This window comes from Eubalaena glacialis, chromosome 9 (assembly GCF_028564815.1).
Source record: "Eubalaena glacialis isolate mEubGla1 chromosome 9, mEubGla1.1.hap2.+ XY, whole genome shotgun sequence".
Taxonomy (NCBI): Eukaryota; Metazoa; Chordata; class Mammalia; order Artiodactyla; family Balaenidae; genus Eubalaena; species Eubalaena glacialis.
In genome coordinates this window covers 82,488,134-82,507,696 of record NC_083724.1, presented here as the reverse complement: position 1 = coordinate 82,507,696, position 19,563 = coordinate 82,488,134, and the positions used below count along the sequence as shown (strand labels likewise).

The window sequence follows — 19,563 nt, the reverse complement described above, 5'->3', positions numbered from 1 at the left end:
TGAATAAGAGGGCTCAGAGGAGCCTGGCTAGAGTTTAATCAAAGAGAGTCTTTGTCAGACTATAAGAGAACTGTTGGCTGAACAAGTCCCAGAGCTCACACAGGGCTGAAGGAAGTTCAGTTTCCAACCAGACAGAGAGGAGAGAACCCATTGAAAACCTGGGGAATTTAGTAGAGACCCCCAGAGGATCTCACCTTAAAGTGGGACTGAACAAGCCCTAGAGCAAAAGCTGCTCTAGACCTTTCCCGACAAATGTTAAAAATAAGCCTTGAAAGGATCAAGCTTATCTGAAAGTAATTTAACAGCAAGCCAAAACAAGAGTCAATGCTATATAAAGGGAAAAAAAAAAATCCAGACTCTCAGCAATGTAACATTCACAATCCCTGGCATGAAATTTTTTTAAATGCAAGACATGCGAAGAAGCAGAAAAATGTGACCCAGAACCAGGAGAAAAAAAATCCGCCATTAGTCCAATCAAAAAGACGTCCCTGGTGGTCCAGTGGGTAAGACTCTGCGCTCCTAATGCAGGAGGCCCGGGTTCGATCCCTGGTCGGGGAACTAGATCCCACATGCATGCTGCAACTAAGTCCACATGCCACAACTAATAAGCCTGCGTGCTGCAACTAAAAGATCCTGTGTGCCACAATGAAGACCCGGCGCAGCCAAAATAAATAAATTAATTAAATAAATATATTTTTTTAAATGGACTGGGACTTCCCTGGCAGTCCAGTGGTTGGGACTCTGTGCTTCCACTGCAGGGGGCGTGGGTTTGATCGCTGGTTGGGAAACTGAGATCTCGTGTGCCACACAGTGTGTGTGGCCAAAAAAAAAAAAAAGGGCAGAAGACTTAAATAGACATTTCTCCAAAGAAGATATACAGATGGCCAACAGGCACATGAAAAGATGCTCAACGCCACTAATTATTAGAGAAATACAAATTAAAACTACAATGAGATTGGGACTCCCCTGGTGGTGCAGTGGTTAAGAATCCGCCTGCCAATTCAGGGGACACGGGTTCGAACCCTGGTCTGGGAAGATCCCACATGCCACGGAGCAACTAAGCTCATGCACCACAACTGCTGAGCCTGTGCTCTAGAGCCTGTGAGCCACAACTACTGAGCCCGCGTGCCACAACTACTGAAGCCTATGCGCCTAGAGCCCGTGCTCTGCAACAAGAAAAGCCACTGCAATGGGAAGCCCACGCATCACAACGAAGAGTGGCCCCCGCTCGTCACAACTAGAGAAAAGCCCGTGTGCAGCAACAAAGACCCAACACAGCCAAAAAAACAAAAGAGAGAAACTACAATGAGATACCACCTCACACCAGTCAGAATGGCCATCATTGAAAAGTCTACAATAACAAATGCTGGAGAGGGTGTGGAGAAAAGGGAACACTTCCACACTGTTGGTGGGAATGTAAGTTGGTGCAGCCACTATGGAAAACAGTATGGATGTTCCTCAAAAAACTAAAATAGAGTTGCCATATGACCCAGCAATCCCACTCCTGGGCATATATCTGGACAAAACTATAATTTCAAAAGATAAATGCACCCCTGTGTTCATAGCAACACTATTCACAATAGCCAAGACATGAAAAAAACCTAAATGTCCATTGACAGATGAATGGAGAAAGAAGATGTGGTACATATATACAACAGAATACTACTCAGCCATGAAAAAGAATGAAATAATGCCATTTGCTGCAACATGGATGGACCTAGAGATTATCATACTAAATGAAGTAAGTCAGAAAGAGAAAGACAAATACCATACGATATCACCTATATGCAGAATCTAAAATATGACACAAATGAACTTATCTACGAAACAGAAACAGACTCACAGACACATAGAACAGACTTGTGGTTGCCAAGGGGGAGGGGAGGTGAGAGAAGGGTGGAGTAGGAATTTGGGGTTAGCAGATACAAACTAGTATGTATAGAATGGATAAACAACAAGGTCTTACTGTATAGCACAGGGAACTATATTCAATATCCTGTGATAAATCATAATGGAAAAGAATATAAAAAATGTATATATATGTATAACTGAATCACTTTGCTGTACAGCAGAAATTAAACAACATGGTAAATCAACTATACTTCAATTTAAAAAATCAATCATTAGAAACAGAGATGGTGGAATTAACAGGCAAGAACTTTAAAAGAATTATCATAAATATTTTAAATATGTTCAAACATTTAAAGAAAAGTTTGAACATAATGGAGAGAGATGGAAGACGTAAAAGAAAAACAAAATGTTCTAGACATGAAAACTACAATATTCAAAAAGAAAATTTTAACTGGATGATCTTAATAGCAGATTAGATACCATAAAAAAGAAAGATCAGTGAAATTGAAGTCATAGCAATAGAAACTATACAGAATAAAATACAAGGGAAAAAAAGACTAGAAAAAAAATGAACAGTCTCACTGCTCTGTGAGACAATATCTAGTGTTCTAACATATGTGTAATTGGAGTGCCAGAAGGAGGAGTTGGGGAATTTTTTTGAATATATAATGTCCACATTTTCTCAATTTTTCTGAAAAACCATTTATGTACAGGTCTAGAAAGTTCAATAAATCCTAATCAGGATAAAGACAAACCACACCAAAGCATATTACTGAAAAACAGTAATATAGACAAAAATCTTAAAGGCAATCAATCAGAAAAAAAAAAAGAAAGAAAAGAAAAGAAAAAGAAAATCCACAGGAATAAATATAAGAAAGGTCAAAGACTTCTCATCTGAAATTATGCAAGCCAGACAACGGAATGACGTTGATGAAGCGCTTAGTGGCAACCCATAATTCTCTACTCACAAAAAATATCCATCAAAAATGAAGGAAAGGGACTTCGCTGGTGGTCCAGTGGTTAAGATTCTCCGCTCCCAATGCAGGGGGCCCAGGTTCAATCCCTGGTCAGGGAACTGGATCCCGCATGCTGCAACTAAAAGATCCCGCCCACCACAACTAAGACCTGGCGTAGCCAAATAAATAAATAATTTTTATTTTAATGAAGTAAAAATAGCACACTGAAAAATGATTATACATATAATGGAATATTATTCAGCCTTAAAAGGCTGATGATTATATATATAATGAAAATGATTATACATATAATGATTATACATATAATGGAATATTATTCATTATACATATAATGGAATGATTATACATGTAGTGGAATAATATTATTCATTATACATATAATGGAATGATTTTACATATAATGGAATATTATTCAGCCTTAAAAGGCAATTCTGGGAATTGCCTGGCAGTCCAGTGGTTAGAATTCTCTGCTTTCACTGCCAAGGGCCCAGGTTCAATCCCTGGTCAGGGAACTAAGATCCCACAAGTCGCACAGTGCAGCCAAAAAGAAAAAGAAAAAGGGAAATTCTGACACATGCTACAACATGGATAAACCTTGAAGACACTATGGTAAGTAAAATAAGCCAGTCACAAAAGGACAAACATTTTATGATTCCACTTACATGAAGTACCTAGAGTAGTCAAATTCATAGAGACAGAAAGTAGAATGATGGTTGCCGGGGGCTGGCGGGAATGAGGGAATGGAGTTTCAGTTTTGCAAGATGAAAAAGTTCTGGAAACTGGTTATACAACAACATGAGTATATGTAACACTACTGAACTGTAAAATTAAAAATGGTTAAGATAGTAAGTTTTATGTTATGTGTATTATACCATGCTTAAAATTTTAAAATTTTCAACACAATATTGTAAATCAACCATAGTCCAATAAAAATTAATTTTAAAAAATTTAAAAATTTTAAATGGTTAAGACAGTCAATTTTATGTTATCTGTGTTTTCCAAATTTTTTTAAATTTAAAAATTAATTTTAAAAATAAAGGAAAAATAAAGACTTTTTAAAAACAAACAGAAGCTGAGAGATTTCACCCTCATATACTGTTGGTGGGACTGTAAATTGGTGCAGTCACTGTGGAACAGTATGGAGATTCCTCAAAAAATTAAGACTAGAACTACTATATGATACAGCAATTCCACTTCTGAGTATTTATCTGAAGAACACAAAAACACTAATTTGAAAAGATATTGCACCCCTGTGTTCACTGCAGTATTATTTACAATAGCCAAGATATGGAAACAATCACAAGTGTCCATTGATGGATGAATGGATAAAGAAGATGTGGAATACTACTCAGCCATAAAAATAAATGAAATCCTGCCATTTGCGGCAACATGGATGGATCCTGAAGGTATTATGCTAATTAAGATAAATCAGAAGGTGAAAGACAAATACCATATGATTGCACTTACATGTGGAATCTAAAAAAAAAACCAAACAAACAGAACAAGATAAAACAAAAACAAACTCATAGATACAGAGATCAGATTACTGGTTACCAGAGGGGATGGGGTTGGGGAGTGGGCTAAAAGGAAGAAGGTGGTTAACTGTATGATGATGGATGGTAATAGGCTTAGTGGTATATACAGGTGTTGAACTGTGATGCTATACAGTTGAAACGTATATTAAAGAAAAAAAAGCTGAGAAATGTTATCACCTTCAGATCTATAATACCAAAAATGTTAAAGAAAGTTCTTTAGGTAGAAGTATGATGATACCAGATGGAAATTTAGATCTACATAAAGGGAAAAAGAGAGCCAGAAATGGTAAATATGTAGATACAAACAAAAGATATCTCATTTTAAAATATATTTGAGATAATTGACTCTTTAAGTTAAAAACATAGGAATGTATTATGTAGTTTATAACATATATAGAATAAAATATATTGCAATAGCAATACGGAGAACAAGAGGAGAAAAAGGAAGGAGGAGGAGGGAGGGGGAGGAGCAAGAGGAAGAGAAGAGGAAGGACAAAGAACACACAGGACAAACAGAAGACAAATTGCAGTACGGTATGTTTAAACCATATCAGTAATTACATTAAATATAAATGATCTAGAAGTTCCACTTCTGGCATGAGAGCATGAGGATCTCAGTGGAAGCTGGTGAAAATTATTAAAAAAAAAAATTAAAGTATTTGGATATGGCCCTAAGGGCATAAAGCAAATGAAGAAACATTTATTCAAAAAAATCTACTAAAACTCAGTAAGAGCTGTCACAGTCTGTGGTGTTTGAACCAAGAACCTCACTCTCTGTCCCCTTCCTCCCAACTCAGTGAGACAGAAACTCTACTCCAGACTGTACAGTTGAGAACCCAAGGCTCCCTCAGCCCCTGGGCTCTCAGTCAGAGGGCTATTTCTTGGAAGGCACAATACATCAGCATTTCTCATTCTTCCCCCAGCTACCTGTTGCTGAGGCTATATTCTGGGTGAGGGCAGCCAAGAGGTGTGGGATTCCTTTATTATCCCCAGCCCCCACTCATTGGGCATGGTGCAGATGGGAATACTGATTGCTCTTGTGGCTCATGGGCAGGGATCTCAGGCAGAGAGGCAAGCCAAGGAGACCCAGGCCTGCTTCTTCCCCTCATCCACAGAGCACTCAGCTCTGAAAGTGGGGATGTCACTCAGAAAGAAGTGCACCATTGTGTCCACATCCAGCACCAGAGATGTGGCTCACAGATTTTGACCAGGGGAGAAGCACGCCATAGAACAGTGAGTTCTAATCCCTTCCCAAAGGAATTGACTTCATTTACAACCAACTATGGAGAAACTCAATCCTAAGAGTGCTCTCAAAACCAGTGGGAGTTGTGGCAAAAGACAACTGCGAGGAGACAGATTCTTTGACAATAGGCTCAGATATAAACCAGCTACTATGCCAGAGAGAAATAGGAAAAGCGATAACTGCAGATATCCTTTCTGGCTTAGAACAAATCTCAGACACTGACCTCAGGAACCATCCCTTCAAAGGAGCCCAAATTTGACTGGATTGCTCTGTGAAGCAATCTATGCCCTAGCATTGTGGAAAATAGAGTAATCAGCAGACAATTAGCAGAGTTTAATAGCAGAGTGTAGTCAGAGAGATAGTCAGAGAGAGCCAAAAAAAGAAAAAACCAGGGAACAGAAACTGCCTATGAGAGTGACCAAATGTCCGATTTCACCGACAAAGACTGCAATGTAGCAATTATAAATATGTTTAAAGAGCATATTAACACAGAGAAAAATAGTGGATTACATTCCTGTGGCAGGGAGCTTACAAGGTGAGCTTAGGACATGTTACATGGAAAATCAAGGAAGTTTTCAAACATCAATGAAGTTATATCAAAAGTTCACAGGAGGGGCTTCCCCGGTGGCGCTGTGGTTGAGAATCTGCCTGCCAATGCAGGGGACACGGGTTCGAGCCCTGGTCTGGGAAGATCCCACATGCCGCGGAGCAACTGGGCCCGTGAGCCACAACTACTGAGCCTGCGCGTCTGGAGCCTGTGCTCCGCAACAAGAGAGGCCATGATAATGAGAGGCCCGTGCACCGCGATGAAGAGTGGCCCCCGCTTGCCGCAACTAGAGAAAGCCCTCGCACAGAAACGAAGACCCAACACTGCCATAAAATAAATTAAAAAAAAAAAAAAAAAAAACTTCACAGGAGTTGGGACCTCCCTGGTGGCGCAGTGGTTAAGAATCCACCTGCCAGTGCAGGGGACATGGGTTTGATCCTTGGTCCAGGAAGATCCCACGTGCCATGGAGCAACTAAGCCTGTGTGCCACAACTACTGAGCCTGTGCTCTACAGCCCTCGAGCCACAACTACTGAACCCAAGTGCCTCAACTACTGAAGCCCACGTGCCTAGAGCCCTGCTCTGCAACAAGAGAAGCCACCGCAAAGAGAAGCCCGTGCACTGCAGCAAAGAGTAGCCCCTGCTCGCCGCAAGTAGAGAAAGCCCGCATGCATCAATGAAGACCCAACACAGCCTAAATAAATAAATTTATTTTTAAAAAAAAGCTCACAGAAGTTAATTTTTTTTGTTGTTTTTGGCTGCGCTGGGCCTTCGTTGCTGCACGCAGGCTTTCTCTAGTTGCAGCAAGCGGGGGCTACTCTTCCTTGCGGTGCACGGGCTTCAGTAGTTGCGGCGCTTGGGCTCAGTGGTTGCTGCTTGCAGGCTTAGTTGCTCGCGGGCTTAGTTGCTCAGCAGCACGTGGGATCTTCCCGGACCAGGGATCGAACCCATGTCCCCTGCATTGTCAGGCAGATTCTTAACCACTGGACCACCAGGGAAGTCCCCACAGGAGTTAATCTTGAAGGAGTTCCTACTGGCCAAAGCTAGGTCAATTTGAGAACTGAAAAGATAATGATTGTTATTGAGTGAAACATAATGAATCTCTAAAAATCCAAAATGAAATCCAAAGAGATAAAGCCAGAAGAAAAGTACTTTTACCATTTGAAGCAGCTACAAATTAAACAGAAAGAATTAAACATTTATCCTACCTTTCCAGGTATTTCATTGAAACTAAATTGTCCAAGTAATGAGAGAATATTCTGCTATATCAAAGATGGCTTGCTAATAAAAGTATACAAAAAGAAAGTAGTTGAAAAATCATCATTTCCCAGTACTTAATCATATTATTAATTCGGGCAAAGTTTATTAATTGGTGCTAATCATTAGTGAGTGGTTGATAGGGAACTGTACATTTGTATGTCCAAAGCAACCCCACTCTGATGGTAAGGGGAAGAAAAATGTAATTTTCAAGTGGAGGGATCAAGTTTTCACTTCCTCAGTCCAGTGATTGAGGTTAAGTCTTACTTTCATTAATGGTGGGACAAACCAGGGAGGTGAGGGGGAGGCAATATACAATATCACCCATGATGTATTTTGGTTAAAAGTGCTTAACTTGAACTAATCAAGCTTTTAAATCTAACTTCCACTTACAGGAAATAGAAGACCAAATTTAATGACAGCTCAAGGAAGCCATCAGAATAATTTAGAAAGTGGAACATTCTACAGGAAACCTGGCCTGGGTTCTTTAGCTAACCAGTGTCATTTAAACAAAAGAAAAAAAAAAAGAAAGAAAAGAAAAATATACTTTAAAATGGTTAAAAAGACAAAGTTTATGTTATATATTGTTTATCAAATTAAAAAAAAGAAAACTCCTCCAGTGTGGGAGGTCGAAAGTTGAAGAGGCAGTGCATGTGGAGGGGCAGGGCCTACATAGCAACTCTCTGTACTTTCTGCCCAATTATGCCATGAACATAAAAATGCTCTAAAAAATAAAGTTTATTTTTAAAAAATACTCTCATAGATTTAAAAAGCCTTAAGGGACATAACAACCAGATTCAAAGATTTGCAATCTGATCTGTGATTGGATCCTACTTTGGACAGACCACCTGTATAAGTCATTTTTGGTACAATTGGAGAATTGTGAATAGGAACTGAGAATTAGATCATTTGGGAATGCAAGAAAAGAGATTTAGGAATGTCTAGATCACCTTAAAATACTTCAGCATAAAAAACTGAATTAAAAAAAAATTGAATTGAAAGGGGAAAAATCATTGACTAAAATCTAAAGAAGTTTCAAGAGAAATGTTTATCTGTTCCTAAAGTAATTACTCCTTTCATAAAATCATTACAAAATTAAATTTAAAATTTTTTAATTAAACAAAATAATTAAATTAAAATACTATAAAAATATGCAAGTGTTTCTGAAGAGCGTTCCTGATTAAATTTACTTTTGACCTAGGTTATCACTGTACATTAATTTTTCACCATACCTAGATAAATTAAAAGTTATGAGAGAAAAAAAGTGAAGAAGGAACACTATATGTCAACACGTTTTATTACAGTTAGCACTATGAACTCCAGCAGACCAAAAAAAAAAAAAAAAAAGATGTTACAAAATTTAATGGTACCAAATTATAACAATTTCTGTCCTAGGTTTATTAAATATTTTCTTTTCTCTAGTTCACTAATTTTTGTAATTACTAGTTTTTATTGAAGAAGCAATTTTATCATGAATATGATTTTAAAAATTAAGTAGAACAAAAGGATATGCAGTGAAAAGTCTCCCTCGTAGATAGTAGAGTGATGTTATCAATTTCTTATGTAAATTTCCAAAAGTACATCTTTTTACCAGGAGGAAGCCTATTACACACAATGTACTGTATATTTTTTCTTTCTTTTTTATTACTTTACATTATATCTTAGTGGTCATTCCATATTAGCACATTCTACCTTATTCTTTTCCAACAGTTTCAGAGTATTCCATTTTATTGATATATCAGAACTCTATCCATTCATTAATTCAACAAGTATCTATCTTTTGTGCATCCACTCTGTGCGAGAGAGAGAGCAGAGGACCATGCAAATTCATGAGAAGGGGGACACTTAGGGAACAGCAGGTGCAAAGGTCGAAGACAAGAACAAGCTTGGCATGTTCAAAGGGCACAAGGCCAGTGTTGGTGAAGAGCAGTAAGCAAGGATGAGAGTGGAAGGGAATGAGATGGAAGAAGTGGCCAGGAGCCAGATCATACAGTCTTGTAAGGTCATGGAAAGACTTTGGTGCTATTCAAAACGTGATGGGAAATCATTGGAAAGTTGAGAGCTGGATGTGGCATGATCTGACTTATAATTTTAAAAGATCACATTGGCTTCCAGGTGGTGAATGGATCGTAATGGGCAAGAATGAGAACATGGAGAGCAGTTAGGAAATGATTACAGTAGTCTTGGCGAGAGATGATGGTAGCTTACGCTAGTGAAGTAGTAAAGAGTTGAAGGTGATCAGATCCTGCAGGTTTTAAATGTAGAACTGATAAGAATTGCTGATGGATTGGTAACATCAACTGAATTAATGGTCTAGACCTAATTCCAGCCTAAGTACAACAGAAGTCCACTGTTTAGGTTGTCCTGAAACACTGGAATATTCTGTATGTGAGGAGGATATGAGAGTATGGGGGATTGCTGGGAGGAGGTAAGCAGATAAGAGAGAACTAACATTTACCTAACATCTGTGCAGCAATTAGGGTTCCGAGGTTGCTAGTAACAGAAACTGTCTCTGGCTAATATGATATAGAAAAAGGAAGTCATTGGAAGGACATGGGGTGCTCACAATCTTGAAAGAACAGCTGGACCACCAGGCCTTAGAAAAGATAAGAACCAGGTGGCTCCAAGGATCTAGATGACACCTGGGAAGAATCAAATCCAACCATTTTTCATCTCTGTTTCACTCTGCAAAGGGTTCACATTACAGGAACCAAGGGTCTGGCTAGCCTAAGTTGGGTCATAAGCCCACTTGTCCTGGGCAGAAGGGCACCTTGACTGCCAGATCCACCATTAGAGTGTGTAGTGGGGGAAAGGGAGCTCTCCAAAGAAAAATCAAAATATGCTACTAGAATAAGGAAAATTAAATACTGGAACTGGCAAAAGCAATAGATTCCACCACTACTTAGATGTACTTGGCATACAAATACATCATCTTGTTTACTCCTCACAATAACCCTGTGTGATAGGTATTAATATCTCAGAAAGACTCAAAGATGTGATGGAATTTGTCCAAGATCATGAAGCAATTAGGCAGCATAAACAGCATTTGAACTCAGGTCAAAACCCTACTTTCAAAACCCGTGCTCTGTCTGTTACAGCATGCTATTCCACTGGGTAGACGATTAAATTTCTACTCCTTCTCAGTTTTCCCAACAATAGAAAGAAGTAATTACTTGCTCTGGGTGTCCTGAGTAGCTTGGATATCTTAGCTAACAGGTTTGCAGAGCATCCAGGGCTCTCTTGGAAGTGAGTGGCCTCCTATTTCCTTTGTTTCTTCTGTCATTGATTAGAAGATGAAGAAAAAAAAAAGCATGGTGTAATGAAATACATAATATTAGCCGTTTTTCAAATGCTTACTATGTTCTAAGAAAGGCTTTAATGTGGCGATGTTTTGGTTGCTTTTGATTACATTCACCGTTTCAGAGGCTCCAGATCTCTGGGGCCACCGGAGGTAACTGGAGTAGGAGAGCAAGAGGAGGGGTCCTTCCCATCACACAGGAGCCAGTCTCCGTAGTTTATCACTTTATTACTCCAAGCGCAGCTCTGCCCACAGGTTCCGGTGGCCACGGGCATGCTGAGGGACCCGGACCTTGTGGGTGTGTGTTCTCCCGACACTCACCTGCCTGAACCCCATGCAAATCTTAAAGTCCCAAATGAGGGCCTCCTGCTTAGATGACTGAAGTTCAGGTCTCTGTGGCTAAAACATTGGGCGTTCATGGGTGGGGCCCCCATTTCTGACAGGCAGGGTGATGATGTGTGGAAGAGTATGACAGGCCAAAGGACCAGAGCCTGTAAAGCCTTGGAGGTGCACCTGAGCCAGAAGCATTCACAAACCTGGGGTGCGACTCCTGTCTGCAGGGATCAGAGAGTGTGAGGAGGGGTCACACCTGCCATAGCAACCTGAGCATTTGGACTGTCAGTCTGAGTATTTGGGGAGACTTGGAGGGTTGTGAATAAAAGAGAACATGATCTAGGTTATGGTTTGAATGTATTTCAACGGCTGCTTAGGGAGGAACAGAGAAGTGGGTGATGAGGGTGAGGCAAGTCCTGTGAAGAGGCTACCACCATAGACTCGAAAGAATGACGCTGACCTCTAGACCAGAGCAGTAGCTAGAGGAGGAATATAAGTAATAAGACTCCTGATAAATCGAGGGAAGGACAACCAAGATTTGGTTTCTTTTTGTCTATTTTGTTTTGTTTTGTTTGGCTGAACATCTGCAAGAGTTGAGATGGAGAAACCAGTGCGGGCAGCAGACTTCAGGGAGAAATGAGGAGCTGGATTGTGGACCTGCTCTTTCTGAGGTCCCAAAGTAGAGACGACATATAGACAGCTGGAATCTCTGGTCTAGAGTTGAGGGAGGGGTAGCTGGCACAGTCCATGTGGTGACAGCTTATGTCCTGGAGCTGGACCAAGGCTGGATCTCAAATTTAGAATGGAAAGGCTTGTCACTTTTCTGTGAGACAGGCTGTGAGATGAAGGAAAAGAGGGCTGGGGCTGTGGATTGTCGGGGAAGGGAGGCAGGGCAGAGCGGGTGGGACTTTCTGAGGCTGCCTGCAGATGGAAGGGTCCTGTGGTTCCCAGGCTCTCTGGGGGAGGGGAGGGTGTATGGAGTAAGGAGCCCTGCCTAGGATGAAGATGGAGATGGATGCGTGAAGTGGTGTCAGTTTACTGCTCTTGGGACGCAGAAGACTGTCCACCCCTGAAGATCCAGGGAAAGTTTAGCCAGGCTGATGGAGCAGCTCAGGCCCTAAAGGGCACAGGTGCCTTAGTTTCTCTCCCAAGAAACTACTAGTTTAAAACTGTACAGCTTTGGGACTTCCCTGATGGCGCAGTGGTTAAGAATCCGCCTGCTGACACAGGGGATACGGGTTCGAGCCCTGGTCCAGGAAGATCCCACATGTCGCAGAGCAACTAAGCCCATGCACCACAACTACTGAGCCTGCGCTCTAGAGCCTGTGCTCTGCAGCAAGAGAAGCCACCGCAGTGAGAAGCCCGCGCACTGCAACAAAGAGTAGCCCCCACTCGCGGCAACAAGAGAAAGCCCGCGCAGCAACGAAGACCCAAGGCAGCCAATAAATAAATAAATAAATAAATTTTTAAAAAAGTCTACAATAACAAATGCTGGAGAGGGTGTGGAGAAATGGGAACTGTTCCACACTGTTGGTGGGAATGTAAGTTGGTACAGCCACGATGGAAAACACTGTGGTGGTTCCTCGAAAACAGGCTCCGCACGGCATGTGGGATCTTCCTGGACCAGGGCTCGAACTGCTTGAGCTCACAGCTGATTCCCTGGGCACATCACACTCAGAAACAGGATGAAGTTTCTGTAAAAGAAACAGTATGAAGTTTCTGTAAAACGCAGACAGAGGGAAAAGCAAGGTCCCACATAATGGACTTTGTGCCGGGACCAGCCCTGAACCAAGCTCGGAACCAAGGGGCTGGGCTTATTCAAGTAAAGAAGGGGGCTCCGGAAGGCTGGGCGCGGGGAGGTAGGCTGCAGATCAGTCCCAGAAATGGCTGGGTAGAGTGAACAGTGAGATAACAAGAAAGAGAAGTTGTTAAGAATAGTGGGCCACCCTTTGAGGAAACTTCATTTTCTACTCCTCTTGCCCTCATCTTTAGCTCTATTTGCTTTCTTTCCCATATTCTTGGGAGAGTAGGGAGGAATAGATGAAGTTGAAAGGAGTTTGCTGCTCAATGGCAAAAAAAAAAGCAATAATTTAAACCAACTTTCTCCTCTTCCCAAACAGCCCACAATCAGTGTCATTCTAAATGGTAAATAGGAATCCGAAAAATTCATTTTTGCTCATGATTTTCATTATAGAGAATCAATTTTAACCAGATCAATATACTATCGTTTCTAGAATTCTGCTGTAATGTCATTAACCTGCATTTGAGTGTAGAAAAGATATTTCCTTGCTCACCCTGATGACTCAGGCTTCAACTTAAGTCAGGTCTGCAAAAGGGAGATAAAGAAGTCTCTGTGGAGAGAGGAGAAAAACACTCCTTCAGCCAGAGTAGGTTTCCACCCAGATGCAGCTCTTGGATATTGGTTGGTGGCCAAGAGTGGGAGGATGTCAAACGGTCCCCTGATGTTTGCCAATGCCCAGGGTATTGGGGCACAGCTGGATGGGAAGGATTTCTGCCTAGAGCTGCATCTCCCAGCCCGACTCTCTGACAAAAGTGATCCCATAGCCAGATGGTAGGGAATGGGGAGTAAGGAAGGCTGGAGAAGAGGAGGACTGGCCAGATTAGCAGGCAGTCCCTTCACCAGAGCAGGGGCTTATGTGTCAAAGCAGGGCACAGATGGTCTTCCAAGTAATTAGAGAAATGAAATCCCCAGCATTTTTTAATCCCTGTACAGCCAGACTGCTAAAAAGAAAAAGAAAAAGAAAAAGAAAGGAAGGAAAGGAATGAGGGAGGAAGGAAGGAAGGGAGAGAGGGAGGAGGGTGAAAGGCTCTTTGAATCACTTGGGCAAAAGGGTACATCTTGGCATTCCTTCCCAGAAGCACTAGGGTTTCTCATCTCCCTCTTTTACAATTTCCTGAATCATGTTTCATCGTTTGTCTCTTCCTCTAGCCCCCACCCTCTCCCATCCGGCTCATACAATTAGGAGAATTGGCTGAAATATAATCTCTTGGGTGAGGCCAGAAATTTCTCTCTTATAGGTTCTTGCTGATTGTTTCAGCTGAATTCCCATTAATAGTAGAAAAACTTCATTATCAACATCCTCAGTAATGTTACAACTTGACCTGAGAGCCTGGGATAGTGATTACTGCTTGATTTTGACCCCATCCTTAACTAGTCGTGAAGGATGAGTGAACCCTTTGTCACTAGCTCTGACTGCACATTGATGGTGACAGGTGTACAGGATCTAGTGTAAGAGGTACCTCTTGGCTCTGGCCAAGGAGAAGGGGCTTTACAAAGAACCAGAGGGACGGATGCCCTTAACAGAGCTACCTGTTCCTAGAATGAACTTCCTAGACTGTGATGGGGCTTTGTGAGTATTGCTCTCACCACTACAGAAGGTGAACAGTGTCCCTAACAGTGTGATACAGGGGAAAGACTGTTGGATTGGGTGGCAGTTGATATGGTTTTAGTCCTGCCTCTGCCATAATTCACTGTGTTGCTTCTGCAACTTGCTTTACCTCTCTGAGCCTCAAATTCCTCCTTTGTAGAATGGAGATGATATTGTCTATTTCTCAGGGTTTTTGAAAGGCTTAAGCAGAATGGTGCTGTGATAGTGTTTTGAAAAGCATAAAGAGTTATAAAATAGAATAGAATATTATTTTATCCATCTTTTCCCCTAATCATTCTTTTATATTTTAAATGTATGAATAGATCCCTCATCCCAGATACTTACTCCTGGGAGAACAAAGTTGAACTGAATGATTTCAGAAGTTACCAGGCATGGACCGAAATGGATTTGAAGAGATGTGGATCATTGGGCCATGATTTAGCAGGTTCACTGAGGGCGTGTGTTCGCTCATTCACACAACAAATGAGGCAGAAGTGAAGCTGTCCTTTTCTGCTGCCACAACAGCCTGTAAAAGCCTCTGGCCAACTATTTTATCTAACTACCATGCTGAACAGTCAGCTGGTACTAGGGCAGGAGAAAAGCAGTTGCTGCTCTGCTCTTTGTGCAGATTTTAGGATGCTGGTTTGGAAGATTTTTAAAAATATCTCCAGCTGCCTGGAAAGCACCATTCACAAGGCTAAAATGTAGCAATTAGCTGCTTTTTTCAGACTAGCAAATATTTTAAAAATTGATAATACTGAGTGTTGGCTGGGATGTGGGAAAATAACCACTCTCATAAGGAAAGTGTAAATAGCAGAATCTTTGGAGGATGATGTGGCCTTTCTACTCTACCCCAAATTTCACAACACAATCAGGCTATGGAAAAGAAGGATTCCCTAGATCCTGAAAGTCCACTTGATAATAATTCTTAACATGTTTAAAGCATTTTATAATTTATATATGTGATCTTACGTGATCCACAGTATAAGTCAATAACATGTATGTAATCATACATCAATTTGACAAATAAGGAGACCAAGGTTCAGATGTATTCCCTTGATTTGTTCAGAGTCTTACTGTTAGGAAGTGGTGGAGGTGGGATTAAAAACCCTAAATTCCAGTTGGTGCTCCTTTTCCTACACAGCAAAATGGACAGAACACAAAGGAGGGATCTTCTTACTAGAAGGGACCAACAATACTTTCTGGAATAGGATGGAACATAAGTAAATTTTTTAAAAAGAAACACCTGGTTAGGCATAACATCTGCCAAAGTGGCACTTAGACAGATGTTTTTGATATGCCCTGTGGATTGTCAAGACTTGTTTGGTCGCAAGTGACAGAAACTCTGCTTAAACTGCAGCAGGTTCCCAGACAAAGTTATCAGGCTTGGCTTTTATCCCTCGGTTCTGTTTTCCTCAGTTCTGTTTTCCTTGACTTTATTTTTAGTTAGCCTCCCCCCATGGCAAACTGATCCCAGCAGCTCCAGCCTTATACTCTTCTAGTGTAGTAACACCAGCATTATGAAAGCCTTTTTCCCAATACCTCCAGCTTTGACCAGAACTGGATTACGTATGCAATCCTAGGGTCAGATGACTGGGTCAGCCCCAGGCCAAACCCCATGACCTGAAATTGAAAGTAAAAACAGGATTCTGTTACCAAAAGCATGGATACTGAGAAGACCAAAACAATACTTACAATACTCTGTAAAGTAACATAGAGAAGTTAGACATTTTGATTGGAAAAGGGGAACATAAGACTTTTGTGATTCCCACATTGAAGACTTCCTCAAAACACCCTTTTACGGAAAAAGAGAAAGCTTCCCAGGAAAAATACGGTTCCTCTATTCCCTACGAATCGATTTGTACAAAGAAAGCAATACCCTCTGCCCACTGTGACCAAGAAGACGTCCTGTCCACTGCTTGTCCAGATGCCTACTGCCTCACTGTGCTCTTTGGGGAGCCTCTGAGGAAGGAAATGGTTTCCATACTTAGAGCTGTTTCACTGGTGGCTAGATTAAGCAGGAAGAACATAGACGATGTGAATCTGTTGATATGTCTAGAGCTAAAAATCTGGAACCAAGGGGATATGGAAGAGCAAATGTGTGTTTGTGTGTGTATATACATTTATGTATAACTGTAGGAAACAAAGGATAGATTAGAAGAGAGGAAGGGAAGGAAAAAAAAGAAAGAAGAAAGGAAAAAGTGAGAGTTTGTCTTTCTAAGTATGTTTCATATCCTCATTGCCTTTCTTCTCTTCTTCCTGCTTTTATTAGTTAGGATATTGACTAGATGGAGACAAAAATATCCATGGCTTAATCAAGGTAGAAGTTCTGTTTCTCTCCCAGGTAAAACTCTGAACTAGTAGACTGTGCAGGGCTGATCAGAAACACTGTTCCCCAAGGTCATCCTGGGACTCAGTTCTAGCCATCTTGTTACTCCACCCATGGGAATACACTCATCCACAGGGTCAATGTTGACTCACCATTATTATATCCCAAAGAGAGGATGAGAAAGGCATGCAGCTTCCTGTTAAAGGTATGACCTGGGGGTTGCCAGCATCGCTTTGGCTCACTTCCCTTTTGGCCAGAATGTAGTCACATTGTCATAGCCAGCTGTAAGAGAGGTTAAAAATGTATTATAGCTGACTGCCAAGCACCCAGCTAAACTTAGGGAGAATTCATTACTAACTAAAAGATGGGGGTATTGGGGAACAATTAGCAGTCACTCTCCTTCACCCCTCCAAACAAAGCCAGCTTCTACCCATCTGTCTCCCTACATCCTTCAAGAATTAGCTTATATGACCTCTTTTAAGAAGCCATTCCTGTTCCTCTCCCTCTGTTGAGCTCCCATGGTCCTTTCACACATCATACGGCCCTTAGACTGTCTGGCATTTTAGGTAGATGGATTCCTCTACTAGTCTATGAGTTCCTGGAGGACAGTGATGAAGTCCAAGTCAGATCTCTGCCATCCACCACACCCATCACACAGAAGGGCCTAAGAAATGATTACTAAATTAGCAAACCTGCTTCTCTTTTCTGAACCTCTTGAGAGTAAGTTGGAAATATCATTAGAATGTTGGAAAGTTAGAAACCCCAAAGTACTTGAGTGTTTATTTTCTAAAAGCAAGTAACTTCTTCTACATAACCATATTTCTTTATTGTGGTTTACAGGGAGATGTCCTTACATTCTTGGAGGAAAAGAAAGAAGGAAGACAAAACAAAGCAAAAAGGAAAAAAATATATCTCCAAGTCTTTGCAGTGATCTATGTTGGATCACTCCCATGCTTAGCCAGGATGTTTGCAACCCCAGCTTAACCTCCACTTTCTGCTCGCCCTGAGCCTATAGAAGAGCCAGAGGTGAAAATGTACGGTCATCTCAGTTCTCCTCTAAGCATGTGTCCTTCCCTTCGCATGTATATGGCTTTCTAGATTCTCCAATATATACAGGAAACTTTCAAAGCCCTTATTCCCTCCCGTCCCCAAATATCACCTCCGGGATTTTCCTCCCAGGATTTTGGTGTGTCTGTTGTTTGCCCCAACTATTATTTTTTGCCCACGCAGGTGCTAGTTTGTTCATTTGCCTTTCAATGTTTTTAGGGAAAGTCCTCTGTGTAGCTTCTCTGCCCTGATAGAGTTCCAGGTTAAGTGAAACAAAAGAAAGCCCTTTGCATCAGTCTTTGGGGAAACCCCAGTCAAGTCAAAAAGACAAACTCTATTCCTTTGGAACAAGGTCCACTCTGCTTCTTCCAGAAGCAGGCACCCACACCAGGAACATTGCCTGCCATCTTTAAGACTGCCGCTGTACCAGTGAGCAGGGAGGATGGTGGGGCAAGGGTAAGATAAAACATCACAAAGATCTGCTGTGTTTCCGTGGCCTTCCTCCTGGGTTAGCATTTATTTGCTAAACTTTTAACATTTAGTTGCTTTAAACTTTTGAATATCTCCCATTTAGTTGCTTTAAACTTTTGACTATCTCCCAAAGTTCTGGTGAGATTGAGACAGTTTTTGCCAAGTCTTTTCAGAGTTTCTGGAGACAGAACCCATACTTTGCCATTTTTTCACTGATGCCCCTTCTATCCTCCATGTCTTTTTACTATACCGTATCTTTTTGTGCCATCCTCTAGGTGAATTCCTCAGAACAATATTCCAATTCACTAAGTCTCCTTTGACTGTGTCTACTTAAAATTGTGTATCTTGTTTATTGAGGGTTCCCCCCACCTCCACAACTGTACTTTTCCATTTAAGGAAATCCTTTTAAGGATTTCTAATTGATTCATTTGTTTATATTTTTTAAACTTTCCGTTTTGAAATAATTTTATATTTACAGAAGAATTATGAGATCATATAGAGATTTCCTGTGTATTCTTCACCCCGCTCTGCCTAATGGTAACATCTTACATAACCATGATACATTTATCATGTCAGAATGTAAGAAACTAACATTGATACAATGTTATTAACTTTATTCAGATTTCCTCAGTTTTTTCACTAATGTCCTTCATATGTTCAGAATCCACTCCAAGATACCACATTACATCCAGTAGTCAAGTCCCCTTAGTCTCCTCCAGTCTGTGACAGTTTCTCCGTCTTTCCTTGTCTCTCACAACCTCAGCGCTTTTGAAGAGTACTGGACAGACTTGTAGTAGAATGTCCTTTAATTTAGTTTTTTCTGATGTTTTCTCATTATTAAACTAGGGTTATAGATTTTGGGGAAGAATACCATAGGCGTGAAGTGCTCATCTCATCACATCACATCAGGGAGTTTATAATATCAGTCTGTCAATATTATTGAATTTAACCCTGATCACTTGGCTAAGGTGATATTTGCCAAGTCCTTCTACTGTAAAGTTACTATTTTTCCCTTTCCATACTATGTGCCTCAGAAGTGAGCCACTAAGCCCAGCCTACACTCAAGAAGAAGGAAATTAAGGTCTACCTCCTGGAAGGAGAAGTGTCAAATAATTTGTGGACATTATTAAAACCACCACAGTACTTATTAATTAAATTGATTGATTTTATATATACCTGTTCATGTTTTATTTTTGCCTGTTTTAATTTCACAATATTTTATTCTTCTTTATGCTTTATTCAATTTCTTATTCTTTCTTTATTCCTTTGAGGATCCAAAGCATACTT

General features: G+C 40.9%; 1 non-coding gene across 1 annotated transcript; it reads left to right on the top strand.

The window, feature by feature from the left end:
* Positions 1-485: 485 nt before the first annotated feature.
* On the top strand, positions 486-558 carry TRNAR-CCU (transfer RNA arginine (anticodon CCU)). The gene has a single exon. It is a non-coding gene; the product is annotated as a tRNA-Arg (tRNA).
* Positions 559-19,563: the final 19,005 nt, after the last annotated feature.